The following is an 8833-nucleotide window of genomic DNA, read 5'->3' as shown; positions in this document are numbered from 1 at the left end:
CTTTGGCACAACATGCATTTCCTGGAAGCTTGGGCAGCCAGTTGGTAAAGGTTGGCCACATAAAAACACTTTTCCAGCTGCTTGGTCGTGGCATCAGGTCCCACATGGGTGGACTCATGGTACCGCTGAATTACTTGCCGGGACAATGATCCTGGGATCCATATCCTCAGCATCTGCAGTAGCCACCTCATGGGCAGAGTACCTTGGTTTCAAGGTGCTATCCAGAATTTCTTCTGGTACCAGGGCCCCAATGAAAGGTGTTGGGGATGAACCCCGGGCTGCTTCCTTTGCTACCCGGTCAGCCAGGCGGTTTCCCCTGGCCTCTTCACTAGGTCCAGTTTTGTGTCCATAACAGTGTATCACTGCCACTGCTTCAGGTTCCCAGACAGCGTCCAGAAGGTCTAAGAGCGCCTGAGGGTGCGCCACTTGACCCCCTCTGGAGGTGAGCAGACCTCTTTCCTTCCACAGTGCCCCGTGGGCATGCAGGGTGAGGAAAGCGTACTTTGAGTCAGTATAAATGTTGATCTTTTCCCCTTTTGCTAGACACAGGGCCCTGGTAAGTGCCGTTATTTCAGCCAGTTGGGCTGAGGTTCCCAGTGGGAGTGAACTGGCCTCAACCACGTTGTTTTCAAGGGCTACTACTGCATATCCTGCCTTTCGCTGTCCAGCCTCAACAAAGCTGCTTCCATCCACAAACCATGAAGGCCAATGTGGGTTTGCCTCATCCTTCAGGTCAGGCCTGCTGGAATACACTTCATCCATGACCTCTACACAATCATGGGTCGGTCCCTCACCTTCTCCTACCGGTAATAAGGTAGCTGGGTTAAGGGCTGTGGTAACCTGAAACTTCAGGCGTGGATGTAATAACAACACCTGGCACTTCCTCATTTTTGCTTGTGATAGGAAATAGGTGCCTTTCATGTCAAGTAAGGCTGGGACTGCGTGTGGAGTCACACAAGTGGTGTCTTGTCCGAACGTGAATTTATCTGCCTTTGTGAGTAGGGTGGCCACTGCCACAACCGCTCTCATACAGGGGGGCAACCCTTGTTCTGTTGAGGTTAGCCTCTCTGACAAGTATGCAACGGGTTGCTGCCAATTGCCCAGTTTCTGGCATAAAACTCCCTTGGCTACCCCCTGGTCTTCATCTATGAACAGGGTAAAAGGCTTCTCGGGGTTTGGGATGCCAAGCGCTGGGGCTTGTTGTAATGCCACTTTGAGATCCTGAAAAGCCTGCTGCTGTTCCCTGCCCCATATAAAAGGATCCTTCTCTGTTCCCCTAGTTGACTCATGCAGGGGCCGAGCAATGCTGCTGTAGTTAGGTATCCATATCCTACAGAACCCTGCGGATCCCAGAAAACCACGGAGCTCCCTGCGGTTTTTTGGCTCTGGTATTTGGATAATAGCCTGTTTTCTTTCCTCCCTTAGAGTTCGCTGTTGGTGAGAGATGTCAAAACCAAGGTATTTTACAGTTGGTTGACATATCTGCGCCTTCTTCTTGGATACCCGGTATCCAGCCTCAGCCAGGTGGTTTAACAAGTCCTTGGTGGCTTTCATGATTCTGAATCACTTCCCTAACTCTCATCACCTACGGTCTGCAAATAATAACATCCTCAAGGTCCCAGGCCTCAGAGAGGTCAGGCTGGCCTCAACTAGAGCCAGGGCCTTCTCGGCTGCGGCTCCAATCTGGTGGAACGCTCTGTCACAAGAGACTAGGGCCCTGCGGGACCTGACATCTTTCCGCAGGGCCTGCAAGACAGAGTTGTTCCACCAGGCCTTTGGTCAGGGCACAGCCTGACTCCCTCCTCTGGCAACCTGCACAGAATCTTGCTTAATCAGTTGCCATTAATTTGATTTCAATTGATTTTTATAATGAAATATTTTTAGAATAGTTACAGATAGGTAGCCGTGTTGGTCTGCCATAGTCAAGACAAAAACAAAAAACAAAAAAAGGTGCTACTGGAAGGATTTTTTTTTTATTTTTTTTTAGAATGTGCAATTATCTGATTGTTTGATTGTTTTGATTGTTGTTAGCCGCCCTGAGCCCGGCTTCGGCTGGGGAGGGCGGGATACAAATAAAATTTATTATTATTATTATTATCAAATTAGTAGGCTTCCGGGAGGCCCGCCTTATCCCAGTCAATACATTCAAACAATTTTATAATTTTCGCTGGGTTCTCCTCAAAAAAAAAAAGGGGTTCTGATTGCGCCAATTACATACATCTGCACTTGAGAAAGGCACATGTTGGACCGTATATGTTCGTGGCGCTGGCGCCCCGTTCACCCCTGGGGGTCCCGGTGGGTCATAAACCCGGCGCAGGGGGGCTATCTTCTCTGCTCTCTCCTTTTGTTTCTTGGCTGCCTTATGCAGGGCAGCTCTATCCCAAGCCTGTTCCCAATGTCTCTGTTTCTTCTTCCATTGCTCCCTTTTACACTCTGCGGCACTCACTAAGTGCCCACTAACGTCTATTTCTTCCTTAAAGTCATTTACAAAATCCCTAACTCTTTTCCTTTGTTCTTCAGTCCACCTCTTTCCACCCTTTGTCAACTTTCCAATAGTCTGTCTAAACTCCTCATCCTCTCCCTTTTCCTCATCTGATTCATCATCTTTGGCCTCCCCTGGCACTGCCGTTGGTGGGGCATATGGGGGAGGAGGTCTCAATACACCTTCTTCTTCCGGGTCCTGTAAGACCGGGGGTTTTGGCTTCGTTCTGACCGCACACAGGCGGGCGCCCTGGTCTATTCTACTGCGGCAGGACTCCAGCCACGAGGGATTTTTTTCCACATTAGTTTTCCAGGTGGAAATATAAGGAATCTGGTCTGGGTGAACATTAACTATATTTTGCCACAGGGGGTCTATTAACTGCAGGTCGAGAGTGCCCTCTGATGGCCAGCCAGTTCCGTGCGTGGGCCAAACTACTTCACATAAAGTTCTGAGTCTCTCTTTCTGCAACTTAAAACCCCAATAGTCATGTTTTGTAGCTGTTCTCCAGTTATCCAGTAAACACTGCAAAGGGGTACATTTACTGCCTCCAGATCCCATGTCTAACAAAATACTCTGCTCCTATATGGGACTTCTCTTCAAACACACCGGTTTTGCTACAGACTGTGGCTTGGACGAGCTCGCGCTGCCAAGAAACTCACAATCCTACACACGCTTGGCCAAGGGGACGCTAAGCCCCGGCCTCACATATACATTCATCCTTTCACACCACACACAACACAGGCTCCCCTCTGTCCTCCCCTCCTACCCTCCTGGCGGCACTTTTACTGCCACGGCCAGGTGAGGTTGATCAAGCCTCTAGTCCCTTTCCCTTAGGGCTCACCTTTCTCCTGTTGTGGGTCCCTTTCCTCGGCCTTCCTTTTTCTCCCTCGACCCAGTGTCTCCACTTCGGGACGGCGTGGCTGGCTCCCCCTACAAACTGGCAGGGTGCGCGCTTGGAGCTGCGAGCGCCAGCCCAAGCTGTTCACCGCGGTCGAGCCTGGCCTCCGGTCCAATGGGTATGGGCAAATCCCGGACGAGCCCCCAAATCTGAAGCCTTAATTACTTGGGATCCATTTGCCCGCTTACCCAGGACGCAGAGGTGACAAAGAAGCACCAGGGATTCAGTTCCTTCGGAGAAAAAGTTTATTGTGATCTGCGCAGAGACCACCAGCGGAATTATTTCCAAAGGCTGGGGGCCCCTAAAACACGTAAGCAAGCAGTTTTTATACCCTAGCAGCACCTCCCAACCACCCCACCACCAGTAATGTATCATATCATATTCCCCCCTTTGCCTTATGGCCTCATTGGGTGTTGCCAGAGCATTTTGGCAGTGCACTCCTTTCGCTTATCAGTCAAACCTGCATATCTTATTTGCTCCAGATGCATTTCTCCTCCTGCTCTCCGGGCGTGCCTTCCAACTGTCAATGCACCCCCCCTGCCCACTCCCTTCAAGATCAGATCCTGAAGGGCTCTGGTCTCATGAGGCAGAGCGTTCCACCCGACCGGAGCCAGAGTTGAAAAGGCCCTGGCTCTGGTCGAAGCCAATCTAACTTCCTTAGGGCCCAGGACCACTAGGGTGTTGCTATTTATGGACCTTGAGGCTCTCCGTGGGGCATACCGGGAGAGGCGGTCCCATAGGTACGAGGGTCCTAGGCCGTGAAGGGCTTTAAAGGTCAAAAGCAGCACCTTAAATCTGACCCTGTACTCTACCGGGAGCCAGTGCAGTTTGAAAAGCACTGGGTGAATATGGTCCCATGGCAAAGACCCCGTGAGGAGCCTCGCTGCAGCATTCTGCACCCTCTGGAGTTTCTGGGTCAGCTTCAAGGGCAGCCCTGCGTAGAGCAAATTACAGTAGTGAAGCCTGGAGATGACTGTCGCATGGATCACTGTGGCCAGGTCGGGGCGGGAAAGGTAAGGGACCAACTGCTTGATGCGGTGAAGGTGGAAAAATGTCACCTTGGCTGTTGCTGTAACTTGTGCCTCCATTGAAAGGGAGGCGTCAAGGATTACACCCAAACTCTTAACGGAAGGCAATGGAACTAATTGGGCCCCCGCAAGAGAAGGGAGTTGGTCCCTCATTCTCATGCCATTCCTACCCAGCCGTAGGACCTCTGTCTTCGAAGGATTTAGTTTCAATCGGCTCCCACGAAACCATCCAGCCACATTTTAAGCATCACTTGGAATAATTTTAGCCCACAGTTTATTGCCCACCCCAAAATTACATTCTGAAACAAAATGAAAATTTTAATGCCTTTTATCAATTGCAAATTCATTTCCTTAACTGTAGCATCAGTGCTAAGAATTATGAGACAAATTCCCAGTATGCTTTGGGGTTGTGGTCATTTTTAAAAAACAAAAAACAAAAAACAAAAAAAACACCACACACACCTTAAAATGCACATTTTAAAAAATCATAATATTTTCCATTCCTTAGGCAAGGCAGTCTGAAGAAACGAGGAGGTTTTCTGGCTTACAATCTAGGGTACAGTTACATGTGCTTAAGTTCTACTGAATGCAACAGGGTTTACACATATAGAACACTGGATTGATACCGGGGGGGGGGGGTTGAGGATTGAAAAGTGAATAAATCTTGTTAAATATAATAAATGAATGGAACAAAGAATTCTAAGATGCACTGCATTCTTCAACCCGTGCTTTAGAAGGCAATCTCACTAAGTTGTTAGTTTCAGTTTTTTGTTTTGGCACAATAATATATAGTGCCCTGAGTACCTTCAATTGTGTGCCTAGGACTGCCGAAGCACCAGCTGATATTAGCTTAAGGCTGTTCCTTGTAGATGTTTCAGCATGGGCAAACACTTACACTACAGCAGCATTCGATATGCAGCAAACCAAGGAAGAATGGTTTCCAATAGAAACCATGGGTGGTCTTGTTAGGAGCTACAGCTTGGAAGATCTCCAAAATTATTCTGGACAGTTGTAAGATGGTGCCCTTTGATACTTATCCTGTTTTGGGGACAGAGGAAGGATCAGCTGCAACACCAGCATTAGGAGATGATTTGATAGATAGTTTATTTCTATGCTGTCGCTTTTCTACGGTGAGGTGTGCCCATACTGGTCTGAGAGACATTCACTTATCAAAAGTACTGGGGTGGGGGAGAGAAGTCAATTTATAAAGAACAAAACAAAACAAAACAGGACAAAGCCAACCATTAGCAGCCATAGAATATATTCAATATTATAAAAAAATAAGCTAGACTTAAATTCAGAAGTACAAACGAAAATGAAACTTTTAAGAAAACTCAGTAAAGTTCCAACTGCTGGTGCAGGTCACATTTCACTCCAAGGAGCTTCAGCAGCCTGGCTTCAAAATTGTTCAGATAAATGCCCCCCTACCAATTATAATTAATGCTCTTAGCACACGGTCAGAGCCATAGGGTGGTTCAGCTTACTATCTCTTTGGAAAGCAGTGGTTAAATTTCTTCAGACCAAAATTTGCTTTGATTTATGGCCAGTCCTCCAGATGATGCACGTCAAAGGTGGAACATGGCCAACTTTAATTATTTTTCAGGACAAATTAGAGGTGGGATCACAAAAAAATAAAAAAATAAAAATGGGACATCACCAAATCACAGAGGAGACCCACAAGAGTAGGAGAGAGAGAGAATATTAGACAAATTGGGGTGGAGGATGGAGGTAGAAGCTTGGAAGGCCACAAGAAAACTTTTGGCATTACAGTATTGCAGCAGGGGACCTACCATGGGAGCAGTCAATGGGTGGGATTCACCTAACATGCCCCATCAGCAGAAGCCCTGTGCAAGGACTTCCACCTGTGCAATGAGACTTCCCCACCTCTCTCCTGTCCCTGCACCACCCACACCCGTTGGGAGAATTCCCAGAACACCACATGGGAATGTTGGAGAGATGGAACCATTCCAACTGGTAAGCTGCAATTCTTCTGCATGTGGAATGTTCAGAAACATGTGGTGCTGAATTCCACTGAATGTTTTTATATACAGTGGTACCTCAGGTTAAGTACTTAATTCGTTCCGGAGGTCCGTTCTTAACCTGAAACTGTTCTTAACCTGAAACACCACTTTAGCTAATGGGGCCTCCTGCTGCTGCTGCGCCGCCAGAGACCGATTTCTGTTCTCATCCTGAAGCAAAGTTCTTAACCTGAAGCACTATTTTTGGGTTAGCGGAGTCTGTAACCTGAAGCGTATGTAACCTGAAGCATATGCAACCTGAGGTACCACTGTATTTTAAAAATGCAAAATCAGGGTGGAGACCATAAAAAGGTACTTGGGAGGCTGGATGCAGCCTGTGGACTGCAGACTAACCACCTCAGCTTTAGGAGAGAGAGGTAAAGCAGATCCCTGGCGCATATGTGCTGACTTAAACATGAAAGTGGCCATTTAGAGCCCATTGAGTAGTACTTCCCAAGTAGGCCGCCTGTCAATGTTGCACCAAGCACACAAGGCTTTTAGTCCATTCATCACCCCATATGCCAGCAGTATCTGCACACCAATGATGGATGGTCCCAGCATCAGTTGTGCTTCATCCAAGTGTTGGCAAGGGATGAGGGAGAAAGAGCCCATAATTGATGCAGCAACTACATTGAGCAACTGCAGGGACAAAATAAAATAAAATGATCAGCTCCGTTTTTAAATCAGATCTCTTGAATTGACTTTTCCCCCTGAATTCTGGTAATTCTCACAATTATCCAGCAATACATGTTTCTGTGTGTGGAAAGCAATATTCCTTTTCTTCATTCTACTTCCTTCTTCACGGAGAAAAACTGACAGAGTTTAAATTTTCTGAGCTGAGAATAACAGCTCTTAAATTAGTTCCGAGGAGGTGGCATGATGCAAGGAGTTTGCAGCAGTCTAGCACTGACATGCAGAAATATCTGAATATGCAAATGAACTGGAATACTGTATAAAGATCATCATTTGACAGAGGATTTTCTGCATTTGGCTGATAAATCAAGGAAAGTTGCTCCTTGTATGACTTCCCTCTGTCACACATGTAACCTTCGAATATACACAGAAATTGCCTTACAAGATAAAACCAGAGTTTATCCAGTCCAGTTTTTTAGTCACTACTGAGATGCCCCTTGAAAATTTACAAGGAAGGCAAGATACGCATAGCCAAGGCTTGTTCTTTGTACCTTGTATCCCCTAATTCTCTAATGATATGTTGCTTCTGAGCACCAAGATTCCATTTATGTCTCTGGACCTATGATACGGCTGTTTTCTTCTATTGCCTTTCATCACTTCATTGGTTTCCCCTCTGCTTTATTTGCTTCCCCCTGTGTCTTTCCTCTGTGGCTTCCACGCATCTTTCATCCTTCTTAGGAAATAACAACACAACTTGGGGATTGATGTTTTCCCCTCTCATGCTTCCCTCTCTTTTACAAGAACACAAAGCAAAACTGAAACCAACGAAAAAAAGGGGGAGAGGGAAAACATTCGCTTGTAACATTGACTGGTTGTCCTCTTTTATGATGGCACTGTCCTTTATAAATTACAAATTACTTCAGTATATTATCGTCCCTCCTGCCTTTCCTCCCCTTCCCTCTTGTGATTTCTAGCTACTTAAGATGGTGAGCCTTTGTAAGAGCTTGTCATTATTTGAGAAGTGCTTCAAGAACAGCAACAATGAATGCTTTCTTTGGAGTATTAATAATCTGAAGAAGTATTAATACTTGTGAATGAAAAACCAATATGTGCTATGCCACTTTATTCAACCTCTATTAAAGAGGTTAATTGAGGCCAGGCATGTCCAGAGAATCACAGGGACGAAAAGGTCATATTGTGCAAGATGAGCAACGAAGCAGGGTCATCCATACCAAAATATGGTTATCCCAAATCATATTAATTTTCACTCTATTAAAGGTGCAGAGATGACCCATGTCCCCATGTAATGTTCTGCTAGGGCTCTAATGCTCACCAGTAATTACCACAGATCCAATCACTTTGTCAAAAGGCACTGGGGGTGCAACCAGGAACTTTTAGTTCCGAGTGCCCTGCATGGTGATCTACCCATAACTGGTCTGCAGCTTGGATAATTCTCAGGCTCTGAAATGGCCCCACCAACTCAGATTAGCTATTGTGTTTTCCTGGACAGGAAGGGCTATAAACAGATTCCTGATTGATCTGGGATCTTGCCCGAGCACTAAGATCTCCCTGTGTGTGTTTTGTGCTCCCCTCTGGTCTGACCTGAACATGAGCAAGAGCCCTCATAGCATGTCTGACCACCTGAGGGCAATATAGTCTAACTGGTAAGTTCAGGGTTACAGGACCTTGGAGAGTACCAAGTGAACAACAACTTGCTTGGACAAGGTCAAAAACTGAGTGAGGTCTCTCATCAGCCCAGACTACCTCTTTCAGG

The sequence above is a fragment of the Podarcis melisellensis genome (assembly GCF_964234715.1).
Source record: "Podarcis melisellensis genome assembly, chromosome: 4".
Taxonomy (NCBI): domain Eukaryota; kingdom Metazoa; phylum Chordata; class Lepidosauria; order Squamata; family Lacertidae; genus Podarcis; species Podarcis melisellensis.
Note: the sequence above shows the minus strand (reverse complement) of the source record.